Raw genomic sequence first — 25151 nt, 5'->3', positions numbered from 1 at the left:
AGGCAGCAGTGCCGCGGTTTCAACCTCAGCGGAAGCCGGAAGCCGGAAGCCGGAAGCCGAGGAGGGCGCCGGGGCGTGACTATGCAGATGCGAGGGGCTCGGGGCGTGGTGTATGCAGATGAGGCGGCGCGCAGAGGCTGCCGGTCCTGCCCCGTGGGAGCCTCCGTGGGCTGCGCCTGGACATTCGAGTGCATTGCCCGAGGCGGGGGCCGGCGGCGAGGGGCTTTCGGTGTCGCGGGCGCGGGGGGCGCGCGGCAAAGTGGGCGTGTGCGAGAAGCGGGGCGCCAGCAGGGCCGGGGGCCGTGGCGGGCCTCCCAACTCATACTTACCTGGCAGGGGAGATACCATGATCACGAAGGTGGTTTCCCCAGGGCGAGGCTCACCCATTGCACTCCGGGTGTGCTGACCCCTGCGATTTCCCCAAATGTGGGAAACTCGACTGCATAATTTGTGGTAGTGGGGGACTGCGTTCGCGCTCTCCCCTGATTTTCTTGTATCAACGACAGGCTTATTTTACTCAACATTTTGCAGGAAGGGAGTTGCATATATTGAACCCTCGCTGCAGTTTAGTAAGCAGAGTAAGAAATCAGTAACAATTCGCCCTTTATCTGATGAGTATTGGGCGAATAATTTTTCCCACTCAGTGGGTGGCCTTTGTATTCTGGCAACTATTTCCTTTGAGTTGCAGAAGCTCCTCAGATTAATAGAGTCCCGTCTGTTTATCTCTGCTTCCACTTGCTTGGAGAGTGCTGTTTCCTCCTTAAAGATGCCTTTAGTCTCAATGTCCTGGAGTGTTTCACCTACATGTTGTTCTATATACCTTATAGTTTCAGTTCTGATATCAAGGTCTTTAATCCATTTGGATTTTACCTTTGTACATTGGTGTTAGCTGTGGGTCTGAGTTCGCTTTTTTGCAAGTGGCTAACCAGTTGTGCCAACACCACTTGCTGAATAGGCTTTCCCTGCTCCATTTAGGATTTCTTGCTCCTTTATCAAAAACAAGGTGGTTATATGTCTGAGGAACCTTCTCTGAGTACTCAAGCCTATTCCACTGATCTGAGGGTCTGTCTTTATTCCAATACCATGCTGTTTTTATAACTGTTGCTTTGTAATACAACTTAAAATTGGGGAAAGTAATGCCTCCCATATTCCTTTTCCCAAGGAGTGCTTTAGCTATTCGAGGTTGTTTGTTGTTCCAGATGAATTTCAGAAGTATTTGATCCACTTCTTTGAAGAATGTCATGGGTATCTTCAGAGGAATCGCGTTAAATCTGTACAATGCTTTTGGAAGTATTGCCATTTTAATGATGTTGATCCTGCCAATCCATGAGCATGGTATGTGTTTCCATTTCCGCGTGTCCTCTCTTATTTCTTGGAGCAGTGTTTTGTAGTTTTCTTTGTATAGATCCTTCACATCTTTAGTCAGGTTGACTCCAAGATATTTGAGTTTGTGTGGAACTAATACTCATCAGATAAAGGGCTAATATCCAAAATTTACAAGGTACTGACAGAACTATACAAGAAAAAAACAACGAACCCCATCAAAAAATGGGGAGAAGAAATGAACAGACACTTTGAAAAAGAAGAAAGGCAAATGGCCAAAAGGCACATGAAAAGATGTTCAACATCACTAATCGTCAGGGAGATGCAAATCAAAACTACTATGAGGTACCACCTCACGCCATTGAGATTGGCACACATCACAAAAAAGGAAAACAAGCAGTGCTGGCGGGGATGTGGAGAGAAAGGAACTCTTTTTCACTGCTGGTGGGAATGCCGTCTAGTACAACCTTTATGGAAAGCGATATGGAGATAGATTCCTTCACAAACTGGAAATTGAGCTTCCATATGATCCAGCTATACCACTCCTAGGAATATACCCAATAAACACAAAAATACAATACAAAAATCCATTCCTTACTCCTATATTCATTGCAGCGCTATTTACAATAGCCAGACTCTGGAAACAACCAAGATGCCCTTCAACAGATGAGTGGCTGAAGAAACTGTGGTACATATACACAATGGAATACTATGCAGCCATCAGGAGAGATGAAGTCATGAAATTTTCCTATACATGGATGTACATGGAATCTATTATGCTGAGTGAAGTAAGTCAGAGGGAGAGAGAAAGACGCAGAATGGTTTCACTCATCTATGGGCTTTAAGAAAAATGAAGGACATTTTTAACAGTATCTCAGAGACGAGAGAGATGAGGGCTGGTAGGTGCAGCTCAGGACATGCAGCTCATCACATAGAGTGATGAGTGCAGTTGCAGAGATGACTACACTGAAAACTATCATAACAATGTGAATGAATGAGGGAAGTGGAAAGCCTGTCTCGAGTACAGGTGTAGGGGGGTGGGGAGGAGGGAGATCTGGGAAATTGGTGGTGGGAATGTTGCACCGGTGAAGGGGGGTGCTCTTTACATGACTGTAATCATACAACTATAATCATGTTTGTAATCACGGTGTTTAAATAAAGATAAAAAAAAAAAAAGAAATCAGTAACAATTCGGACCCACTGCATGATTTGTATATCTACTATCTTTGGGGAGGTGGGATGGTACCGTAATGCCAAGGTTTACTCCACAGATATGTTCAAAAATTACTCCTGGGGGCCGGGAAGGTGGCGCTAGAGGTAAGATGTCTGCCTTGCAAGCGCTAGCCAAGGAAGGACCGCGGTTCGATCCCCCCGGCGTCCCATATGGTCCCCCCAAGCCAGGGGCGATTTCTGAGTGCGTAGCCAGGAGTAACCCCTGAGCGTCAAACGGGTGTGGCCCAAAAACAAAAAAAAAAAATTACTCCTGGAAGATACCATAGGATGTCAGAATAAGGGTTGGTCCCATTTGCAAGGCACTACTTGTGCTATTATTGATCCAGCACCCATCCCACCCCGAACCGGGTTCTGACTTGCAACCTTACTCTTCTTTTTTTTTTGTTTTTTGTTTTTGTTTTTGGGCCACACCCAGCAGTGCTCAGGGGTTACTCCTGGCTGTCTGCTCAGAAATAGCTCCTGGCAGGCACGCAGGCACGGGGGACCATATGGGACACCGGGATTCGAACCAACCACCTTAGGTCCTGGGTCAGCTGCTTGCAAGGCACACGCCGCTGTGCTATCTCCCCGGGCCCGCAACCTTACTCTTCTAAGCTCCTCTGCCCTTCGTTGAGAAGAACCACAATGCCCAGAGACACCTGTCCAGTTTATACCACCAGTCTTCGGCCTAGAATCCTTTTATTCCTTCTCATTTTAGCAATTCTCACGTTAGCAAAACCAGAAAATGACAAGAAGGAAGCACCTTACTTTTCTTTTTTTTTTTTTTTTTTTTGGTTTTTGGGTCACACCTGGCAGTGCTCAGGGGTTATTCCTGGCTCCAGGCTCAGAAATTGCTCCTGGCAGGCACAGGGGACCATATGGGGCGCCGGGATTCGAACCGATGACCTCCTGCATGAAAGGCAAACGCCTTACCTCCATGCTATCTCTCCGGCCCCGCACCTTACTTTTCAACATTCCTGACCCTTCATATTCCCTTCTGGTTTAAGGTTTTTGTGTGTGTGTGGTTTTTGGGTCACACCCAGCAGCGCTCAGGGGTTTACTACTCCAGGCTCCAGGCTCAGAAATTGCTCCTGGCAGGCACAGGGGACCATATGGGACGTCGGGATTCGAACCGATGACCTTCTTCATGAAAGGCAAACGCCTGGGCCCGGAGAGATAGCACAGCGGCGTTTGCCTTGCAAGCAGCCGATCCAGGACCAAAGGTGGTTGGTTCGAATCCCGGTGTCCCATATGGTCCCCCGTGCCTGCCAGGAGCTATTTCTGAGCAGACAGCCAGGAGTAACCCCTGAGCAACGACGGGTGTGGCCCAAAAACCAAAAAAAAAAAAAAAAGAAAAGAAAGGCAGAGACAGAGACAGAGAGAGAGACAGAGACAGAGACAGAGAGACAGAGACAGAGAGACAGAAACAGAGAGAGACAGAGAGACAGAGAGAGAGACAGAGAGACAGAAACAAAGAGACAGAGACAGAAAGAGACAGAGAGACAGGAGAATGCTCAGTGTACCTCTGAAATGCTAGGGATAGAACCTCGGTGGTCTGCATGCAAGGCTAGGCAAGCGCCTTACCCGATGGACTCTTTGCAACCCTGATCTACCTCGTAGTCTACCTTGTAGACTAAACCAATTATTGTCAAATAAACAGTGATAACAATGATACTTTTAAAATTGTGGCTCATTGTATCACTTTAAAATTTGGAGTAGCTATAATAAATGGCTCTGATGTATATCTTGGAATGCAGGTCTTAATTGTTTTCTTTCTAAGTGGCATTTACTAAAGAAGGAACAGGTTCTCTGTGTGCTTTCAGCATTTCACAGAAGATAGAATTGAGCAGAGACAACTATTTAAAGAGTTGTTAAGGGACGACTGTTTCTCAAATACTGGTTTCTTGGAATCCATTCCTAACTTGGGCAGTCAACAGGTAACATGCCATTTGAGCTCTTGGTAGCAGACCTGGCAGTGTGCAGGTAAGTAGTGGGAAAGTGTGCTTCTACAGGACACAAGCAGGACTGGAGCTGGGCAAGGTCAAGTTATTTGGAATAAGAGATACTGTCAGCTCTAGTTGCATAAATTACTGGCTTTTTGATGTGCATGAACAATACTTCATTCCTAGTTTCAAATTATACTGGAGAAATGGTACAGGGGTAAAGACCTTTCATCCAGCACCACAGACTATGGTTCCCTAAGCACTGCCTGAGGTCACTCCTGACTAGAGCCAGGAATAGCCCTTGAGCACTACTGGGTTGCTGCAGACCGCTTGCGTTCCTAAGCAAAACCTTAGTGGGGTCAGAAAATCCTCACTGGAAGAGAGCGGGTACACTGGAAGAGAGCAGGTACACAAAGCGGACGAATCCCCCAATATAGTTTAAAAGTATAGAAACATGAAAGTTCCAAAATAGTGCTTGGTAAAAAAACATTAATAGAGTTTTAGGTTACAGGTGTAAAGTATATTTTGCAAAAATATGTTTTTGAAAAGGGCTGGTATATTAATTTTTACTCTATTACGTTGGTGCATAAAAATATTAAGAAAAGGAGGAAATGTGGGTGTACCTATTTAAGACCCTAGACCCACCCATTTCTGGGAGGGGTCTTGGGAACCGGATAGTAGGTGTAACCTTACCTGCTAGACCCTCCCATTCTTGGGAGGGGTCTGGGAAATGTTATATAAGGCTTGGACCAAGGGAATTCGGGCCTTTTGGCTTTTTGCCTTTTGGCTTTTTGCCCTTTTGGCTCTTTGCCCTTTCTGCGCTGCTGTGCGCTTTGGCTTCTGGGTTTCTGTGTTCTGGTCTTTGACCAGCATGGAGCCCAAAGGGAAGATGGCTAACAGGAAATAAGATGCAGGGCTAGCAAAATATTGCGGTGCTTGAAAGGTTATGAATAGGCCACACACACGTGGTGGCTAGGGCTTGAATAAAAATGATTCTTCCTAACGCCTGACTGTGAGTGAGTAATTTCACCTGGGCCTGGGACTCGCCGACTGCATAAAGGTTGCAGAGCCACGTGGACTGAAATGGCATGGAGAGAAATCCACCGCCATCCAGCCCCATCGTTAATTAATTAATTCAACAAATGGCGCTCCGAACTTTAACCTGAATCCTGGACCCAAGAAAACAGTGATCATGGTTAGATTTCTGCTTTTCAGTTTCATTTTGGCTCTTTTCGGGTGCACTGAGCCCAAAACCCTGGGCCACGTGCAACAATGTTCAAATATGGCCGTAACCCCTTCTAGGAAAAGAAGGGCAAATAAAACAAGAGAGGTGGAAGCTTGCATCACCTCCAGCCCAGGCCCAGGCCCAGAACTGAAACTTTGTTACAAGAAACAAAAACCTCGGCCTGTAGAAAAACTAATTAAAAGCTTAAATTGGAAACGGAGGAGAAAAAAGACTGTATTTAAAGTGGACTGATTTTCTGATAACAACCTTCAGCTTGAATTTGGATTTCGGCTTTGGAAATTTCGAACTGAACTTTTAGTTTAAATAACTTTGAACTTTGAACATCCAAAAGCCCTCTGCAAAAAAGCTGTGGCGGAAAACTGGCTTGCTAAGTGCTGCCCTGAGGGGAAAAGCGGCGAAAGGTTATCAGCCCAGAAGCAAAAACGCCTCAGCTCAGCTTTGCTCCGCGGCAAGCCTGAAAACCTGCAACCTCATGGTCTACAGAACCGTCTACGGGGCCTGAAACTATGAAAGGAAGCCACGTGGTGAGATCAGCGTGGAACAAACCAACATCTGAACTTTAAAAGTTTACAGAAGCCACGTGGTGAGATCAGCGTGGGACAAACCAGCATCTAAACTCTAAAAATTTACAAAAGCCACATGGTGAAATCAACGTGGTGAGATCAGCGTGAAACAAATTAATCATTTAAACTATAATTTTAGGTGTAGGAACTTAGCAGGTAATTTTATAGTTTACTCATAGTTGGTGATGGAATAACTTTTAGTTAGTTAGTGGTTAAAAAATAAAAATAAAAGGGAGGTAATACAGTTTAACATCTAATTTCTAACCACCTGCATCTTTGTCTTAGTCATTTTCTTTATAATTTAAATGTGTTTTGTTGTCTTTCATGGTTAATATTTTCAATTGCAAAATGTTTTACTGTGTATTTTAATGTACTTAGCCTGTTTTTAAAATGTATGGTATGCATTTATGCTGTACTTGTGTATAGGAAAGGTATAGGAACAAAAGGTTCCCCCAATATAGTTTAAAAGTATAGAAACATAAAAGTTCCAAAATAGTGCTTGGTAAAAAAGCATTAATAGAATTTTAGGTTACAGGTATAGAGTATATTTTGCAAAAATAATATGTTTTTGAAAAGGGCTGGTATATTAATTTTCACTTTATTACGTTGCTGCATGAAAATATTAACCCACCTTTGGCTAAAGGTGGAGTCAAAATTACAAAAGGCTCTTTTTATATTTCAAAAAAGGAGGAAATGTAGGGTACTTATCTGAGACCCACCCATTTCTGGGAGGGGTCTTGGGAACCGGATAATAGGTGTGACCTTACCTGCTAAGCCCGGCCCATTCCTGGGAGGGGTCTTGAACTAGGTAGATAAACCTGGAAGCCAGGGGATTAGGGGCTTTTTGCCTTTTGGCCCTGCTGGGCTCTCTGGGGGAGATGGCTGAAAGAGGATAAGACGCAGGGCAAGCCTAAAATGGCTGTATGCTTGAAAGGTTATGAGTAGGCCACACACATGTGGTGGCTAGGGCCTAAATAAAGATGATTCTTCCTGAAGCCTGCCTGTGAGTGAGTGATTTCGCGTTTCACCTGGGCCTGGAACTCGCCGGCTGCATGGGGAATGAAGCCACGTGGCTGGGGCCTAAGCACAAAGGCCTCCATCCATCGCCATCCAGCCCCATCGTTAATTATTTAACACTACACCCCACACACTATGTGTGGGGTCAACACATTTCTGGCAGGAGCATGACAAATTTAATCTTCAGGCAAGGGAGTATAGTATATAAAGGGAAAAAGAGGCAGTCATAACATGAAAGGAATGCAATGTACATTGTTTGATTTTAGAACAAATACACATAGCTTTAGGTGATTTGTAACCTTAGAATAGAATAGGTTTCTGTTAGGAGTTAGAGGATAAAAGGAAGGCTAATTTTTTTTGTTTTTTGTTTTTTGTTTTTTGTTTTTGGGTCATACCCGGCGATGCTCAGGGGTTACTCCTGGCTGTCTGCTCAGAAATAGCTCCTGGCAGGCACGGGGGACCATATGGGACACCAGGATTCGAACCAACCACCTTTGGTCCTGGATCAGCTGCTTGCAAGGCAAACGCAGCTGTGCTATCTCTCCTGGCCCAAGGCTAATTTCTTATATATCTAAGAAGTTCCTGGCCCTAGGTGTCATTACTGATGTAAATTAAGGGATAGCGGAATCCTGGTTTACTCCTGATGACAAATATTCTTAACCTGAGGGAAATAGTATTCTAGCTAGGGACTAAGACCCACTTCCTATGATCTGGTAATAGAAAGAGATAACACTAACGAAAGGGGTACAGAATTATACCTAGTAAAGTAGCCTAATTCTACACTGACCAAACCTGTTTGTAAGCAGGTATTCAAAGTGACAGGGAAAGTCCCCGAGACAGTCATTCTGCTGTGGTGTTTAAAGGCAGGGAGAGAAGCAGTTTTCTTTGGTACTGAAATTTCTTTATGACTGCAGGATAGCTAAGGCCAAATTTCTGTAGTATAAAAGGAGACAAAAATCAAAAAGAAAAAAGAAATATGTCACAGCCATGTCAGAAATATGACAGAAATATCGCCAATGATCCACGAAGGGGTTCTCCAACGGGCCTTGTGGCAGAGATATTTCTTGGGAGGAAAATTAGGCACTGCACCAGGAAAGCCAAAAGCCACTTCTGGTGTGTGCTTCCCTAATAAATGGAGACATGCATGCTTCATGCTACGACACTGGGTGTGGCCTCAAGCAAAATCAAAACAGACTGGAATTTGTTATTTGGGGACATCACCCAGCAGTGTTTCCAAGATTTCCCAGCTTGGTGCCTAGGGTTTATCCCAGTGGTGCTGGAGCTAGGGGAAAGGGGACTAAGCTCTGGAGGATAGGTAACCCAGGCCTCCTCCATGCAAACTTATGCATAGCTCCTTGATCTTTCTAGCTAAGATTGAATTTTTCTACTTTACAGTCACTTTGAGCTGGGCAGCGCTGTGGTCGGAGCAGGGAGAGCTGGGCAGTCGGAGCGCAGACTGAAAAAATGCAGACCACGGGGACACTGCTCGTTACTCCGTCTCTGATCCGCTGTTGTACCAGGGGTCTTATTAGGGCCCGTGTCTGCCTCCTTCCTGAACAGGCCCGAGATCCCATCTAATCAGCCTCAGCCTTCTTACAACAGCTCCCCACTCCAGCTGGCCATACAGGAGTTCCAGGCCAGCGTGGTCTCCCGGGACACTGACACAGCCGCCAAATTTATTGGTGCTGGAGCCGCCACTGTAGGTCTGGCTGGCTCAGGTTCTGGCATTGGAACTGTGTTTGGCAGCTTAATCATTGGTTATGCCAGGAACCCATCTCTCAGCAGCAGCTCTTCTCCTATGCCATCCTGGGCTTTGCCCTGTCTGAGGCCATGGGGCTCTTCTGTTTGATGGTGGGGGTCACCTACCCATCCCTGCTGCTTCGACTCCAGGCCACACCTAGTGCTGGAGTGTGCTGAGCTTTACCATTAAACATAATGTTTCTCTAAACCCAAAAAATTACAAAAAAAATTAAAGAATTTTTCTACTTTAACTGGATTAAGCTATATTTCTCCAGTGTCCTCTATCTTTCCTCTCACTTGGAAACTTTAGGGATTTGTATAGATCACATCCTTGTGTGTGTTCCTAGTTTGACTTCCCAAACTCTTGTAGAGAATGCTTGGTGTGGACCTGGAGGGATCAGCTCAGAGGGTGAGACAATTAGCTGCAATAGCCATCCTGGTATTTGATCACCAGCATGACATACAGTTACCTGAGCACTGCTCGAATGATCACAGCATCAGGAGTAAACCCTAAGTATAGCAGGGTATGGCACAACCCCAAAAAGATGCGTGGTCAAGGTCTCATACCAGTCATGAGCAGTCTTGCCTGCCTTTACAACATGTTTGCTGCTGCCTGGATGTATTGCTTTTCTTTCCTCTCTCCTTTCCAGTACTGATAAGCTGTCTGTTATCTCTGTGTTTCTGTGTCATGTAAAATTACTGTTTATACAGAGACCTTTGGTGAGTGAACAGGAAGAAAAGGCCCTGGTGTCAAGGTTCAGGTTCACCCCTTTGACCTCTGTGTGGATTGGAAAGTATAGCCTTTGGCTCCTAAATGACATTTGTAGAGGTGGAATCTGCTGGATACTATGAGTGTGTTTGATGAGAGATAGTTAACCCTCACTAATGTTGAAAATCATCCAAGGGCTTTCTCACTAGCAGAACACACAAATGAGTAGGTTGGAGAGATAGGTATAGGGGTTAAGACACTTAATTGACCTCTAACCCGCAGAACCCCATATGGTTCTCCGAGTATCACCAACAGTGACCCCTGAGCACAAAACCCAGGAGTATACCTGCCAAGTGTGGCACAAAAAAAAAATGTAAAAAGTATGCTATAGGCTAGGGCGATAGTTCAAATGGTAAGTAGCATATGTTCGTCCAGTTATTCCCAAAGGTATCAGTACCAACATTAATTCCAAAACTCACTATAAGTGACTGGTAAAAATGCCAGCTCTGGACACACTCCTGTGGAATTGTGGCATTCATTAAAACATTGGCCATCCATATCCTTGATGGCTTGGCAAATAGAATCAACAATGCATCACAAAAAAATCATATACTATGATCAAGTAGGATTCATTCCAGGGATGCAAAGATAGTTTAGCATGCAAATCAGTGAACATAATACACACTGTGCTAAAGCCAGCAAGGGTCATCTTCTGTTCCCCCAGCTGATAACTGGGAAAGGGAAAAGAATGGGACCCAGGCTGACGACCCTCAGACATTATTTTATTTTATTTTATTTTATTTTATTTTATTTTATTTTATTTTATTTTATTTTATTTTATTTTATTGGTTTTTGGGTCACACCCGGCGGTGCTCAGGGGTTACTCCTGGCTGTCTGCTCAGAAACAGCTCCTGGCAGGCACAGGGGACCATATGGGACACCGGGATTCGAACCAACCACCTTTGGTCCTGGATCGGCTGCTTGCATGGCAAACGCCGCTGTGTTATCTCTCCGGGCCCGACACTATTTCATTTTAACAGTGCTTATATAGGACAGAGGAAACTGGGATACATGCTGAGTAAAGCAGAGGCACCAGGGAGAAAATAACCGTGAACAATGGGTTTATTAATGCCTCTGAAGCAACACAATGTTGATAGGTATCCAGAGCTCTTTATGAGGGAGGAGTAATGGCCAGGGGTCAAACCCAATTAGGAGTCACTACTCTTAGAATGGTGCCTCTCACTGAACTGTCCTTCCCTATTTCTTTTTTTTTTTTTTTTTTGGTTTTTGGGTCTCACCCGGCAGTGCTCAGGAGTTACTCCTGGCTCCATGCTCAGAAGTCGCTCCTGGCGAGCACGGGGGACCATATGGGACGCCGGGATTCGAACCGATGACCTTTTGCATGAGAGGCAAACGCCTTACCTCCATGCTATCTCTCCGGCCCCTGTCCTTCCCTATTTCTAGTTCTCTGGTGTCTCTGAAGCTTTCAGACTCAAGGACAATCCCTGGAACAATTGCTCTACTGGATCCCTTGGAACAAATAGCTCTACAGAAATTCTGTCTGCCATGCAGTTAGGGAACAGCACCAAGAGGGCTTCCAATAATATACCATATCAACAGAAGAAAAAATAATAATTATTATTATTGATTGTATCAATGGGTACAAAAAGCATTTGATAAGATCCAGCATTCACTCATGATAAAAAAATGCAACAAAAATCACTTCTCAGCCTTTTGGCTAAGATCAAGTGTAGTATCTGTTCTTATCAGTTTAATATCTGATACGTCCTCTATCCGAGGACAATATATTAAATGGGTTTTTGCAGCTGGGAGTCGGAAGAGGAACTTGCTCTGTCCACTCCTTGCATCGACCAGGTATTGCAGTACCTCCAGGAATGGTGCACCCCTTCTTGGGGGTTAAATTGGAGGTAACAAAGAAAGAACTTAGTAGTTTCCTAGCTCTTTGGGCTCCAGTAATGCTTAGAAGACAAGTATCTTATTCTCTCTATACTTACTTATTCGTTCAAACCGGGCGGTAGGTCATTAAAAAAATGCAACAAAAGGGGCCAGAGAGATAGCATGGAGGTAAGGCATTTGTCTTGCATGCAGAAGGACAGTGGTTCGAATACCAGCATCCCATATGGTCCCCTGAGCCTGCAATTTCTGAGCTTAGAGCCAGGAGTACCCCTGAGCGCTGCTGAGTGTGACCCAAAAAACAAAAAAAGGCAACAAAATAGGAATCAAAGGAATTTTCTTCAATATAGTCCAGTCCATTTACCACAAGTCCATGGCAAATAGTATACTCACTGGAGAAAATTTAAAAGCCTTCCCTCCAAGATCAGGCACAAGACAGATTTGCTCATTCTCACTACTTTGCTTCAAAATATGGTATTTAAAGTACTTGCCATATCAATTATACAAGAAAAAGATATTGAACATCTAGGTAGGCAGGGAAGAAGTCATACTTTATTTGCAGACTATGATACTATATTTAGAAAATCATAAATACTCCAAAAATCTTCTTAGAGGGGCCGGATAGATAGCATGGAGCCAGGGCGTTTGCCTTTCGTGCAGAAGGTCTGTGGTTCAAATCCTGACATCCCATATGGTCCCCCAAGCCTGCCAGGAGCGATTTCTGAACATAGAGCCAGGAGTAACCCCTGAGCACTGCCTGGTGTGACCAAAAACAAAACAAAACAAAACAAAAAAACAGAAAACAAAACAAGAAGCAAAGAATGTGAAGTGGAGCAAGGAAAATCTCTTCAACAAGTGGTGCTGGAAACCTGGTCAGCTTTGTGAAGAAGATAAACTTTCTATCACTAAGCATAAAGATCAAATCAAAATAGACCTTGGTATAAGACCTGAAACCATAAGGTACATAGGGGAAAGCATAGGCTAGAACTCTCCATAGCCTTGAAGCTAAAGGAATCTTCAAGGAGGAAACACCACTGACCAAGTAAGTGGAAGCAAAGATAAATGGGACTAGGGCAGAAGTGATAACACAGTGGTAGGGTATTTTCCTTTCATGCGGCTGATCCAGGACGAACCTTGGTTCAATCTCTGGCATCCCATATGGTCCCCAAGCCAGAAGTGATTTCTGAACATATAGCTGGGAGTAACCCCTGAGCATTGCTGGATGTGGCCCCGAAATAAAAAAAAAAATAAAAAAAAAATATATATATATATATATATATTAATTGGGACCCAAGCTATATAGCACAGTGGATAAGGCATTAGCCCTTCCACGTGGCTCAATCCCTGGGTTCAATCCCTGGCATTCATATGGTCCTCGAAGGCCTCGGAGGAGCAGGCCCTGAGTGCCGCCGGGTATGGCTCCCCAAAACATATTAGTAATTATGGGGACAGTGAGATAGTACAGAGGGTAAGACGCTTTCCTTGCATGCTGTTGACCTTGGTTTTATTCCTGGCACCTCTTATAGTTCCCCAAGCACTAGGGAACTTGCATGCAGAAGGACAGTGGTTTGAATCCCAGCATCCCATATGGTCCCCTGAGCCTGCCAGGCGCGATTTCTGAGCTTAGAGCCAGGAGTACCCCTGAGCGCTGCTGAGTGTGACCCAAAAAAGGAGGGATCCCTGTGTGTAGAGCCAAGAGTAGCATCTGAGCACCACCAGGTATGGCCCCAAAACAAAGCATAACCAAAATAATTGTTAATTAAAAAATAAAGAAAAGGGGAGCCAGAGAGATAGTATGAAGGTAGGGCATTTGCCTTGTATGCTGAAGGACAGTGTTTCAAATCCTGGTATACCAAATGGTCCCCCGTGCCTGCCAGGAGCGATTTCTGAGAGTAGAGCCAGGAGTAACCCCTGAGCACAGCCAGATGTGACCAAAATTAAGGGAGGGAGGGAGGGAGGGTGGGAGGGAGGGAGGAAGGAAGGAAGGAAGGAAGGAAGGAAGGAAGGAAGGAAGGAAGGAAGGAAGGAAGGAAGGAAGGAAGGAAGGAAGGAAGGAAGGAAGGAAGGAAGGAAGGAGAAAGAAAGAAAAAATAAAGAAAAAAGAAGGGGCCGGGCGGTGGCGCTGGAGGTAAGGTGCCTGCCTTGCCTGCGCTAGCCTAGGACGGACCGCGGTTCGATCCCCCGGCGTCCCATATGGTCCCCCAAGAAGCCAGGAGCAACTTCGGAGCGCATAGCCAGGAATAACCCCTGAGCGTCACAGGGTGTGACCCAAAAACCAAAAAAAAAAAAAAGAAAAAAGAATGCCTTCTGTTTGATCCAAAGATGCTGTATCTGAATAGAAAACTAGTGCCCACTTTATTTAGTGGAAGAGTTGCTCATAACTAAATAAGTAGCTAAGTAACTTAGGCTAATTTTTCTCATTTACCTAGAATTCCAGAATGGCATTTTTGGACTGTTACAATCACTGAAGGCTCCCACTGCACTCCCCTCTCAGGCACATGCTCTCTTCCACACTATTGTTATCTCAGGGAATGGAGATGACTCCATTTGATTTGAAGACCAGGGGAATAAGACTAAAAGAAACTTTGGCTTTTTTATTCCCAAGGATATATCTACTTCAGTTTAAGAACGTGTTGGCCAGGAAATCCCACACCTGTCTTTGCTGGAGAGAGTTAACTCTTACTGTCTCAGCTCTCCTAACTTACCTTGCAAGCCTCAGTCCTTCAGCTACAAGTGAGACACTCTATCAGCAAACTACAATCCCTGAATTTCGAGAGGATTTCTTCTGATAAAGCAAAATACAAGCAGGAGAGAAGCGGTGATTTAAAGAGAGAAGAGGGGCTGGAGCAGTGGCTGCCTTGCGCGGGCTAGCCTAAGACCGACTGCGGTTCCATCCCTCAGCATCCCATATGGTCCCCCAAGCCAGGAGCGATTTCTGAGCACATAGCCAGAAGTAACCCCTGAGCTTTACTGGGTGTGGCCCAAAAATAAGAGAGAGAGAGAGAGAGAGAGAGAGAGAGAGAGAGAGAGAGAGAGAGAGAGGAGCCAGACAGATAACACAGGGATTAAGGCACTCATTTTGCAGATGGCCATCCCAGTGTCCATCATCTCTAGAATTACATCTGGTCCCCTGAGCATATGCTCCTAGGAGTGACCCTTAGCACATAGCTGGGAGTAAAACCTGAGCATTGTTGAGTGTAGCAATGCTACACCATATAATAGTAGAAAGTTAATATAAAATATTTAATGTAATAAAATTCATAAATAAACAAAATTAATATAAAGTGAGAGAAACAGAGATGGTTCAACAGATTTGTACTTTGCATGTGGGAAGCCCAGGTTTGATCTTCAGTGCTGCATAGCCTTTCAGGTCCCATCAGCAGCTCAGATAATATAATATTCTTTTTTTTTTTTTTTCTTTCTCTTTTCGAAGGTGTTTTCAAGAAACTGTATTCAAAGCTATATCAGGGCCCGGAGAGATAGCACAGCGGTGTTTGCCTTGCAAGCAGCCGATCCAGGACCAAAGGTGGTTGGTTCGAATCCCGGTGTCCCATATGGTCCCCCGTGCCTGCCAGGAGCTATTTCTGAGCAGACAGCCAGGAGTAACCCCTGAGCACCGCCGGGTGTGACCCAAAAAACCAAAAAAAAAAAAAAAATTGGCAAGTCAATGTATCATATCCAGAGTCACATCAGAAGTCAAGCAAGCCTAAAATCCCAACCGCTAAGTAAATAGTTTCCAATAAGCTTCCCAAAAAGACAAGAAAAAGTGGTAAGAAAAAAATCCTTCGATACGATTTAAAACTGTAATCTAGATTCCATTCTGTCTCTTACTACTCTGTCCTCTCCGCTCCATTTGGGGGCAGGACAGGGTCTTAAGCAACGTCACCGCGAGGGTGTGTCGTAAGCAGATGAGACGGCGCGCAGAGGCTGCTGGTCCTAATTCGTGAGCACCTCCGGGGCCTGCGCCTAAAAATTAAGTGTTAATTTTCCATGAACTAGATCATGGCGAGGCGCTTTCAAAGGCAAGTTTGTGCAACTGGCACGCGAGCAAAGTGGGCATGTCTATAAAGGGAGGTTCTATCAGGGGCATGGGGTACGGCAGCCTGTGCAACTCATGCGATCCTTTTACAGGGAGGTGGTAGTCAGGGCCGCAGTGCCCGGTTGTGGTTGCCCCTCCCGACTCATACTTGGCAGGGGTGAAACCATGATCACGAAGGTGGTTTCCCCAGGGCGAGGCTCACCCATTGCACTCTGGGTGTGCCGACCTCTGCGATTTCCCCAAATGTGGGAAACTCGACTGCATAATTTCTGGTAGTGGGGGGCAGCGTTTGTGCTGTCCCCTGATTTTCTTGTATTAAAGACAGGCTTATTTTACTCAATCTTTTGTAGGAAGTGGATTGCATATATACAACCCTCGTTCCTGACCCTTCATATTCCCTTCTGGTTTAAGGTTTTTGTGTGTGTGTGGTTTTTGGGGCACACCCGGCAGCGCTCAGAGGTTTACTACTCCAGGCTCCAGGCTCAGAAATTGCTCCTGGCAGGCACAGGGGACCATATGGGACGCCGGGATTCGAACCGATGACCTTCTTCATGAAAGGCAAACGCCTTACCTCCATGCTATCTCTCCGGCCCCCTGGTTCAAGGTTTTAAGAAGTAAAAGGCTTACTTTTGTTCTTTCAGGATATCCAAAAGCATCTGAGATTAGGCATAAAACATTGATTGAGGGGCAAAGAGGGTAGGATGCTTGTCTTGTACGTTACTTTACTGACTGGGTTTGAACCTGAGTCCACCATGAGTGATCCCTGAAGTGCAGAACCAGGAGAAACGCCTGAGCACAACTGGACGAGGCCTCTCAACCTCTAAAAACATTGGAGGCGACTGTAAAGAATTCTCCCAAGTTACTAGGAAGGAAGCCCAGGTATCCCACTTGGTCATTCTAAGCCAACCATCCCGGTACAGATTGAAATTAGGGCCTGCATTTAAAAGATAAATACTATTTATTTACTTATTTATTTAATTTTACTTAAGGTCATATACGGATGTGCTGGGAGGTCCCTCTAAGTGATGTTGAAAGGACAGTACTGGGTGCTGGGGATAGAATCCAAGTTAGTTGCATGCAAGTCCTTACCTGATCTCTCCAGCCCCAGTACCGTTTACTCATTCTCCTGCCCTAATATAAAACAGATAAATTTGGGTGGCCCGAGAGAGTACAGCAGGTGGGTAAGCTTGCCTTGCATACTGCCAACACCACTTCAGTCCTTGACATCCTATGTGGTCGCCCAAATCCAAACTTGGTTTTGGAGTCAAATGCTGCAATGCTCGAGTTACTTCTGGGGGCCGGAGATAGCAAAGCGGTAAGGCAGTGATTTGATTCCAAACATCCCACAGGCCCCTCTGAGCCTGCCAGGCCGATTTCTGAATGCAAAGCCAGAATGAACCCTTGAGTGTCAACAGGTATGATCCAAAAACCAAAAAAAAAAAAAAAAAGTTACTTCTGACTTTATTCAAGAATTACTCCTGAGTTGGGCAAGAGCAGTAGTCCTCTCGCCTTGCATGCTGCCAAAACCAGTTCAGTCCTTGGTCCCCAAACACACAAGGGAATGATTCCTGAGTACTGCCAGGTGAGTGAGTGAGTGAGTGAGAGAGAGAGAGAGAGAGAGAGAGAGAGAGAGAGAGAGAGAGAGAGAGAGACAGAGAGAGAGACAGAGAGACAGAGACAGAGACAGAGAGAGACAGAGACAGAGAGAGACAGAGACAGAGAGAGAGACAGAGAGACAGAGAGAGAGACAGAGACAGACAGAGAGAAAGACAGAGAGAGAAGAGAGAGAGGAGAATGCTCAGTGTACCTCTGAAATGCTAGGGATAGAACCTCGGTGGTCTGCATGCAAGGCTAGGCAAGCGCCTTACCCGATGAACGCTTTGCAACCCTGATCTACCTCGTCTTCATGTTTTGCACGCCAGAGATTGAGCAATATAAGATCCCCTGCACCACTTAAGGTGACACAGCAGAGAGCCAGGAATATCCCCTAAGCACTGCACAAGTGGCCCTAAAAACAGCCATCCCCCCCCCAAAAAAAAGGTGGGCCACCACTCATTTCATTACTTCCCATCAACTGCAAGTAAGAGAATCTGGGGCAGAGGAGATGATGGCTCGGGGCTGCACACAGACTTGGCAGGCAGGAGCCCCTCGAAAAACGTGGCACCCACCACCCCACTTCCCAGCAAGCATCTCCGGGTGGGGCCGCAGATCACAGCCTTTGCTGAAAGGGATGTTTTGGAACTAGGGGTTCCAATGGAGGGCAGAGGGTCCTGTCGTGACACCCCCTTCGATCTCTGGAAACCACTAGGGTCCGAGGCTTTCGTTGCCTTTAGAATTTCAGGGCCCCTCCAAAGACTGAAACTCGGGGGGGCCTTTGGCTTTTGTTTGGGGGGGCTCACTCGGGCAGTACTCCCTGGCCCCGGGCCCAGAAATGACTCCCAGCGGGCTGAGGGGACCACAAGGGTCGCGGCAGGTGGGGACCCGGTGGAGGCCCCACGTCTCACTCGTTTCGAAAAAACAGAATAAAAACCAATAGTTGGGCCGCCACTATAGTTGGGCAGCTCCGTCCGCCCCCAGCCGAGCGGGCCCAGGCAGCAGCGCCGCGGTTTCAACCTCAGCGGAAGCCGGAAGCCGGAAGCCGAGGAGGGCGCCGGGGCGTGACTATGCAGATGCGAGGGGCTCGGGGGCGTGGTGTATGCAGATGAGGCGGCGCGCAGAGGCTGCCGGTCCTGCCCCGTGGGAGCCTCCGTGGGCTGCGCCTGGACATTCGAGTGCATTGCCCGAGGCGGGGGCCGGCGGCGAGGGGCTTTCGGTGTCGCGGGCGCGGGGGGCGCGCGGCAAAGTGGGCGTGTGCGAGAAGCGGGGCGCCAGCAGGGCCGGGGGCCGCGGCGGGCCTACCCTCATACTTACCTGGCAGGGGAGATACCATGATCACGAAGGTGGTTTCCCCAGGGCGAGGCTCACCCATTGCACTCCGGGTGTGCTGACCCCTGCGATTTCCCCAAATGTGGGAAACTCGACTGCATAATTTGTGGTAGTGGGGGACTGCGTTCGCGCTCTCCCCTGAGTTCTTTGGTTTGCAAAAACAGATTTAAATTTTTCCAACGTCTCATAAGTTCCTGCTTTGTGTTTCCAATTCTCTTAAACTTTGCAAGGTGCTCACTATGCATTCTTTCCACGCGCGTTGACTATATGGCATCGGCAGCGCTTTTCCAACCAACTCACTTCTTTTTTCTTTTTTTTGCTTCCGGAGTGCAATGGATAAGCCTCACCCTCTCCCTTGCCTGGTAAGTATACCAACTCACTCTTGAGCCAAAATACTAGCAACCTGCATTCCAGCCCCTCCACCCTGCCAGAAGAATGAACCCTTGAGCGCCACCGGCCTACATCAAAAGCAAAAATGAAAAGATGGGTAGAACCTTAGAAGTCTATCTGCAGTGGCAGAAGCCCTCACTCATTATTAGTCTGCTTGAGCCACTGCAGAAATAAAATAAGTGGTTTTCAGTCCCGAGTTTTCCCAACAAGATCGATTAGCCGGTGCTGCTCAACGCTCCTTCCTGGCGATGCTTGGGGGAACCCTGCCTGCATGGGATGCCGGCAATTCATCCCTGGGCGGACAGGCGTGCAAAGCCAACCCGCTGTGCTATCGCTCTGGCTCCCCAAGTAGAGTTTTGAAGAAGGTGCGTGCGGGTGAGTTGTCCAGCTGTGATTCCTGGTGAGGAGTTAAGGCATCGGCCTTGCTTTTAAGTCTGCCTGACCAAGGTTGCCACCCGCGGCCGGCCTCAGAGCAATAGCGATGGGGATGGCTCTCCCACTCACCCACTCACTCCCACCCCTCCACCAGGCTCTAAAGTGCTACGTGTGAGCACAGCTTGATTACTTTTCTTGTCTCTGAGGCCACACCCAGAGGTATTTTCAGGGCTTACTCCTTACTTAGCACAGTCATTAGTAATTAGGAATCTAGCAGGATTACTCCTGGAGGGGCTCACACCTTCATTTTTTCTCCTGGCTCCACGTTCTGTTGTTTCAGAGACTCCAGCGGGACCTGAGATTTATTTAATAGGCATCCATCATGAAGGGGGTGGAAGTGGGAACTAGAGCACCGAGCTGGCAGAGTGCTTGCCTTGCGGGCGTCAGAGCTGGTTTCAATCTCAGGCATCCCGTGTGGTCGGTCCACCAAGTGCCAGCAGAAGTGATTCCTGAATGGAGTCAGGAATAAACCCTAAACTAACAGTCAGAGGTGCCCGCCCCCAAGAAACATGGTTGGGAGAAAGGAGGGGTTCTCCAAAGTGATACCTAGAAGACTGAAGGATTCTCAGTCAAGTGCAAGCAGAAACTGGGCCCTCTGCATGCAAGTACTTACCTGTCCTTTTCCTGCTTTGACATGAAAACGAAGGACCAAGAGAAAAGCTTAGGGATTTGTGCCTGTCCACGGAGGCCACAGAGCAAGGTCCCAGAGATGTGCTAAGGAAGTTTTACGGAGCCCTTGTTCCTTTTCTTGGAAAAGAGCCTATTTCATGTATCTGTGTGGGCCAGGGTGCCAAGAGGTTTGGGCCTCCCCAGTCATGCTCAGGGTCTAGGCTTCACTCGTGCTCAGGAGAGAGAGCTTTGGCAGAACAGAACCAAGACCGAACCAGGGTTGGCCTCATCTCCTTCCTGTATGCTCTGACCTCTCTGGCCCAGAGAATTTTTAACTTTATCATTTTTAATGAATACTTCTTAGTTGAATCACCGTGAGATATCCGGCTCCAAAGTTGTTCAGGATTGAGTTTCAGTCATCCAGTATTCCAATCCTTTACCCATCCCTTCACCAGTGTACACTTCCCGCCACCAATCCCCAGTTTCCCTCCCTCCCCGCCTCCCTACTGCCTGCCTCCATCTATGGCAGACGGTTTTCTTCCCAAAGACTATTTAGACGGGAAGAGATGTTGGTGCTTAGTTACCGACATTCATGTCAGGTTAGGAGCTAGCCGTTTTCATTCAATGGATCCTAATCTATTGTCCGTCCGGTATTATAATTAACTTGACATGTCCTGTGTGAGCCCTTTCAAAACCGACATCATTCTCCTTCCCAGTGTGTGTGTGTGTGTGTGTGTGTGTGTGTGTGTGACTTTCAGTCTCTCGGTCTCGGTCACATGCTCAGTGCTGACTTCTGAGTCGGTGCTCAGGGATCCCCTCTGGCGGAGATCCTACGGGGGGCACCCTAGAAGGGGGTGCCAGAGGTCCAACTATGGTCAGCCACGTGCAAGACAAGCACCCTGCCCGCTGTTGTTATTATTCCAGCCTCCCTCTGCCTCTGCCTCCCCCTCCGTTTGGGGGCCGCACCCAGGGACGCTCAGGGATCACTCCTGGCGGTGCTTTGGCGACTGGCCATTTGGGGCGCCGAGAACAGAGCCCAAACCGGCCACGTGCAACCACATGCCCTGTGTCTGCGATGGGCCGCCAGGTCCAGGGCGCGCCACGCTCACGCGTCACCTCGCCTCAGACCCTCCTCGCCTCCCTCTCCTGCCTGCTCGTCCTTCCCCGGGCGCGGGCCTCCTGCAGTCGGGCGGCCGAGACCCGCCGCCGAGCGCGAGGCCGAGCGGGTCCCGCCTCGGGCCCACCCGAGGTTCTCCAAAGAGCGGAGCCCTGGGCTGTCCCGGCGGGCGTGGCGTATGCAGATGAGGGCGCGGCGAGGCTGCCGGTCCCGCTCCCGGGCGCCCCTTCCGCCGCCTCCCCGGGACGTCGGGTGCTGAGCTCCCGAGGCGGGGCACCGCGCGAGGGGCTTTCGGTGTCGCGGGCGCGGGGGGCGCGCGGCAAAGTGGGCGTGTGCGAGAAGCGGGGCGCCAGCAGGGCCGGGGGCCGCGGCGGGCCTCCCAACTCATACTTACCTGGCAGGGGAGATACCATGATCACGAAGGTGGTTTCCCCAGGGCGAGGCTCACCCATTGCACTCCGGGTGTGCTGACCCCTGCGATTTCCCCAAATGTGGGAAACTCGACTGCATAATTTGTGGTAGTGGGGGACTGCGTTCGCGCTCTCCCCTGGGCACTTGGTCTCAACGAAAGCTTTCAGCCCACGCGTGCCTCTTGGTGCCTCGTCTTAGCTGACCCTAATAGCCCTCTTGTTTCTCTTACAAATCTTTCTCAGGTCTCAGGGAGACATCATTGATTCAGGAGCTTGGTTGAGGTCTATATACTCACTACTCTCACGGAGGGGCGCTACTTTTTGCTTCTACCCTGAGGGTCGCTCTTGGGACCCTCATCTTAGAGAAGGAAGATGCCCGTTGGATTAGAGCTAAAGTGGGATGTCAGGGACAAGCTTCAGACCAAGTACTCTGCCCACTCTGCTTAATCTTATTATCTTTAAAGATTTAGACCTTTTGAAGAGTCACTACTTCCCCGAAGGCAGACCTCTGTCTACGGATCCGAAGCAGGTGTAACATCCACGAGTTAAAAAAATAAGGGAGAAAATCAGGGAGCTTCAGGCTTCATGGACTGAACACCAACTATCCTGTTCCATATTGTCTTTTTTTTTTTTTTCTGCACAGTCAGAAATTATTCCTGGCAGGCTCAAATGATTAGAAGCAGGGTAGATGTTAACAGACAAATCTAATGCTAATCAAGTTTAGGTAGGTCTTTACATTTTAAAAGGAGTGTATGGAGAGAAGAGGAAGCTAGAGCAATGTTTGTGTAGAGAATAGCATGGTGCGTGCTCTGTGTGTTTATACCCACCCCTTTTCTATTTGCTAAACACAAAATAATTGAGACTCGCTAGATAGACTGCGTTCTCCATACGAACGTACTACTCTTCACTGCAAACCGTAGAATTCCAGAATCTGTAGTACCTGTGCTTGCAGCATGGGTGAGCAGTTCCAATATACCCAGAACAGATTATTGCAATGTTGGTAACCAAAAAAAAAAAAAAAAAAAAAAAAAAAAGAAAGAAAAAGTGACTGTTTGGAGGCCGGAGGGATAGCACAGCGGTAGGGCGTTTGCCTTGCATGCTGAAGAACAGTGGTTCGAACCCCGGTATCCCATATGGTCCCCCCAAGCCTGCCTGCAGCAATTTCTGAGCATAGAGCTAGCAGTAGCCTCTGAGCGCTGCCGGTGTGACACCCCCACTCAAAAAAAAAACAAAACAAAACAAAACAGGGCCCGGAGAGATAGCACAGCGGCGTTTGCCTTGCAAACGGCCGATCCAGGACCAAAGGTGATTGGTTCGAATCCTGGTGTCCCATATGGTCCCCCGTGCCTGCCAGGAGCTATTTCTGAGCAGACAGCCAGGAGTAACCCCTGAGCAATGCCGGGTGTGACCCAAAAACCAAAAAAAAAAAAAAAAAAAAGTGACTATTATTTGCATAGACACAGTAAGAGCTGAGATAAAAACTTTTAACCTGGGGCCCGGAGAGATAACACAAGGCAAACGCCTTGCAAGCAGTCGATCCAGGACCAAAGGTGGTTGGTTCGAATCCCGGTGTCCCATATGGTCCCCCGTGCCTGCCAGGAGCTATTTCTGAGCAGACAGCCAGGAGTACTCCCTGAGCAACGCCGGGTGTGGCCCAAAAACAAATAAAAAAACAAACCTTTTAATCTACATTTACTTTTTTATGTCTTTAAGCACTATGATTACAAAGATGTTTGTGGTTGGGTTTCAGTTATTAAAAAAAAAAAGAACACCCCTGTTTTAATATAAAATTTAAAATCCTGTGTTGCTGTGGAAATGGTGAGGCCTTTCTCGGCTGGCTGGGCCTAGCTCCTGCAGCGCCTAGGGCCTGGCAAGTCTGAAGGTTGCTGGGTGATGCAGAGAAATTCACAAAGCAGTCAGATGATGTTCCAGGAGTCAACAGCTTTATTTCACGGTCCTATCCTAACACAATGTACATTTACATGGCATCTATGCTCAGCCTTTTCGTAGCAGCCACTTCTCTGGTCCTTCTGCCTCTCTCTGCCTCTGTCTCCCTTTCAGCTGCTTTTCAGCTGCTTTCCAGACTTCCTTGCTGACCGACTTCCTTTGCTGATGCTATTGCTGATGCTGAATAGCTGATGCTGAATCTCTCTATTAAATCTCGCTGTTGATTCTCGCTTTTGCCTATTCTGATTGTCTCTCTAACTCTCCTTCTCATCCCCTCTCTCTCCCTAAAGCCTCCTTTACCCACCCATTCCAGGTGTGAGCAGTTCTGATCATTCAGATGGGATAAATAAGAAGTTAAGGGAAGGTGTCTGCCTTGCAAGCGCTAGCGTAGGACGGACCGCGGTTCGATCCCCCCGGCGTCCCATATGGTCCCCCCAAGCCAGGGGCGATTTCTGAGTGCATAGCCAGGAATAACCCCTGAGCGTCAAACGGGTGTGCCCCCCCCCAAAAAAAAAGATAAAAAAAAAAAAAAGAAGTTAAGGGAGGGGATATCCACACACACAGACCCTTCACCAGTGCTACATTCCCACCACCAATGTCCCACTGTCTCCCTCTTCTCCCACCCCCTGCCTGTATTCAAGACAGGCATTCTTCTCTCACTACCATTATCATGATAGTTGTTAGTGTAGTTTTTTTCTCTAGTTGAACTCACCACTCTTTGTGGCAAGCTTTTTATGACCAGTTCTTCCAACTCTTATCTCTATTGTCTCTGGGTATTATTACATCATCCCTCCCCAATCCCATAAATGAGACTATTCTGTGTCTATCTCTCTCCCTCTGACTTATAGTTTCCATGTCCATCCAAGTATAGGAAAATTTTATGACTTCATCTCTCCTGATGGCTGCATAGTATTCCATTGTGTATTTGTATCAGTTTCTTTCGCCATGCAGCTGTTATCAGGTATTTGGGTTGTTTCCACCTTCTGGTTATTTGAATAGCACTGCAATAAATATAAGTGTGCAGAAGGTTTTTTTTTGTTTTGTTTTGTTTTTTGGTTTTTCGGGTCACACCTGTTTGATGCTCAGGGGTTACTCCTGGCTAAGTGCTCAGAAATTGCCCCTGGCTTGTGGGGGGGGGGACCATATGGGACGCTGGGGATTGAACCGCGGTCCTTCCTTGGCTAGCGCTTGCAAGGCAGAGACACCTTACCTCTAGTGCCACCTCGTCAGCCCCAGAAGGCATTTTTTAAAATTTGTTTTTGTTTTTGAGTTATACCTGGCAGTGCTCAGGGGTTACTCCTGGCTCTATGCTCAGAAATCGCTCTGGGCAGGCCCGAGAGACCATATGGGATGCCGGGATTCAAACCACCGTCCTTCTGCATGCAAGGCAAACACTCTACCTCCATGCTATAGCTCTGCTCCCCCCTTTTTTTTTTCAGAAGGCATTTTTGTATTGTGTTGTTGTGTTTCCTAGGAGTGGTATAGCTGGATCATATGGGAGCTCAAATTCGACTTTTTCCCCCCTTTTTTTGGAAGGGGGGCGCACCCATTGACACTCAGGGGTTACTCCTGGCTATGTACTCAGAAATCGCTCCTGGCTTGGGGACCATAT

At 47.3% G+C, this 25151-nt stretch overlaps 5 non-coding genes and 1 pseudogene across 5 annotated transcripts; all 6 read left to right on the top strand.

The window, feature by feature from the left end:
- The first annotated feature begins 321 nt into the window (after positions 1-321).
- LOC126002160 (U1 spliceosomal RNA) lies at positions 322-485 on the top strand. Its single transcript, XR_007492933.1, has one exon. It is a non-coding gene; the product is annotated as a U1 spliceosomal RNA (small nuclear RNA).
- An 8085-nt stretch (positions 486-8570) lies between these two features.
- LOC125998862 (ATP synthase F(0) complex subunit C1, mitochondrial-like) lies at positions 8571-9281 on the top strand (annotated as a pseudogene).
- Positions 9282-11471: 2190 nt separating this feature from the next.
- LOC126002904 (U2 spliceosomal RNA) lies at positions 11472-11662 on the top strand. The gene has a single exon (XR_007493502.1). It is a non-coding gene; the product is annotated as a U2 spliceosomal RNA (small nuclear RNA).
- A 4184-nt stretch (positions 11663-15846) lies between these two features.
- LOC126002487 (U1 spliceosomal RNA) lies at positions 15847-16010 on the top strand. The gene has a single exon (XR_007493182.1). It is a non-coding gene; the product is annotated as a U1 spliceosomal RNA (small nuclear RNA).
- Positions 16011-18608: 2598 nt separating this feature from the next.
- Positions 18609-18772, top strand: LOC126002148 (U1 spliceosomal RNA). Its single transcript, XR_007492923.1, has one exon. It is a non-coding gene; the product is annotated as a U1 spliceosomal RNA (small nuclear RNA).
- A 2796-nt stretch (positions 18773-21568) lies between these two features.
- LOC126002137 (U1 spliceosomal RNA) lies at positions 21569-21732 on the top strand. Its single transcript, XR_007492912.1, has one exon. It is a non-coding gene; the product is annotated as a U1 spliceosomal RNA (small nuclear RNA).
- Positions 21733-25151: the final 3419 nt, after the last annotated feature.

Source organism: Suncus etruscus, chromosome 2, assembly GCF_024139225.1.
Source record: "Suncus etruscus isolate mSunEtr1 chromosome 2, mSunEtr1.pri.cur, whole genome shotgun sequence".
NCBI classification, from domain to species: domain Eukaryota; kingdom Metazoa; phylum Chordata; class Mammalia; order Eulipotyphla; family Soricidae; genus Suncus; species Suncus etruscus.
The sequence above is the reverse complement of the archived record's forward strand: the minus strand, read 5'-3'. Positions and strand labels throughout refer to the sequence as shown.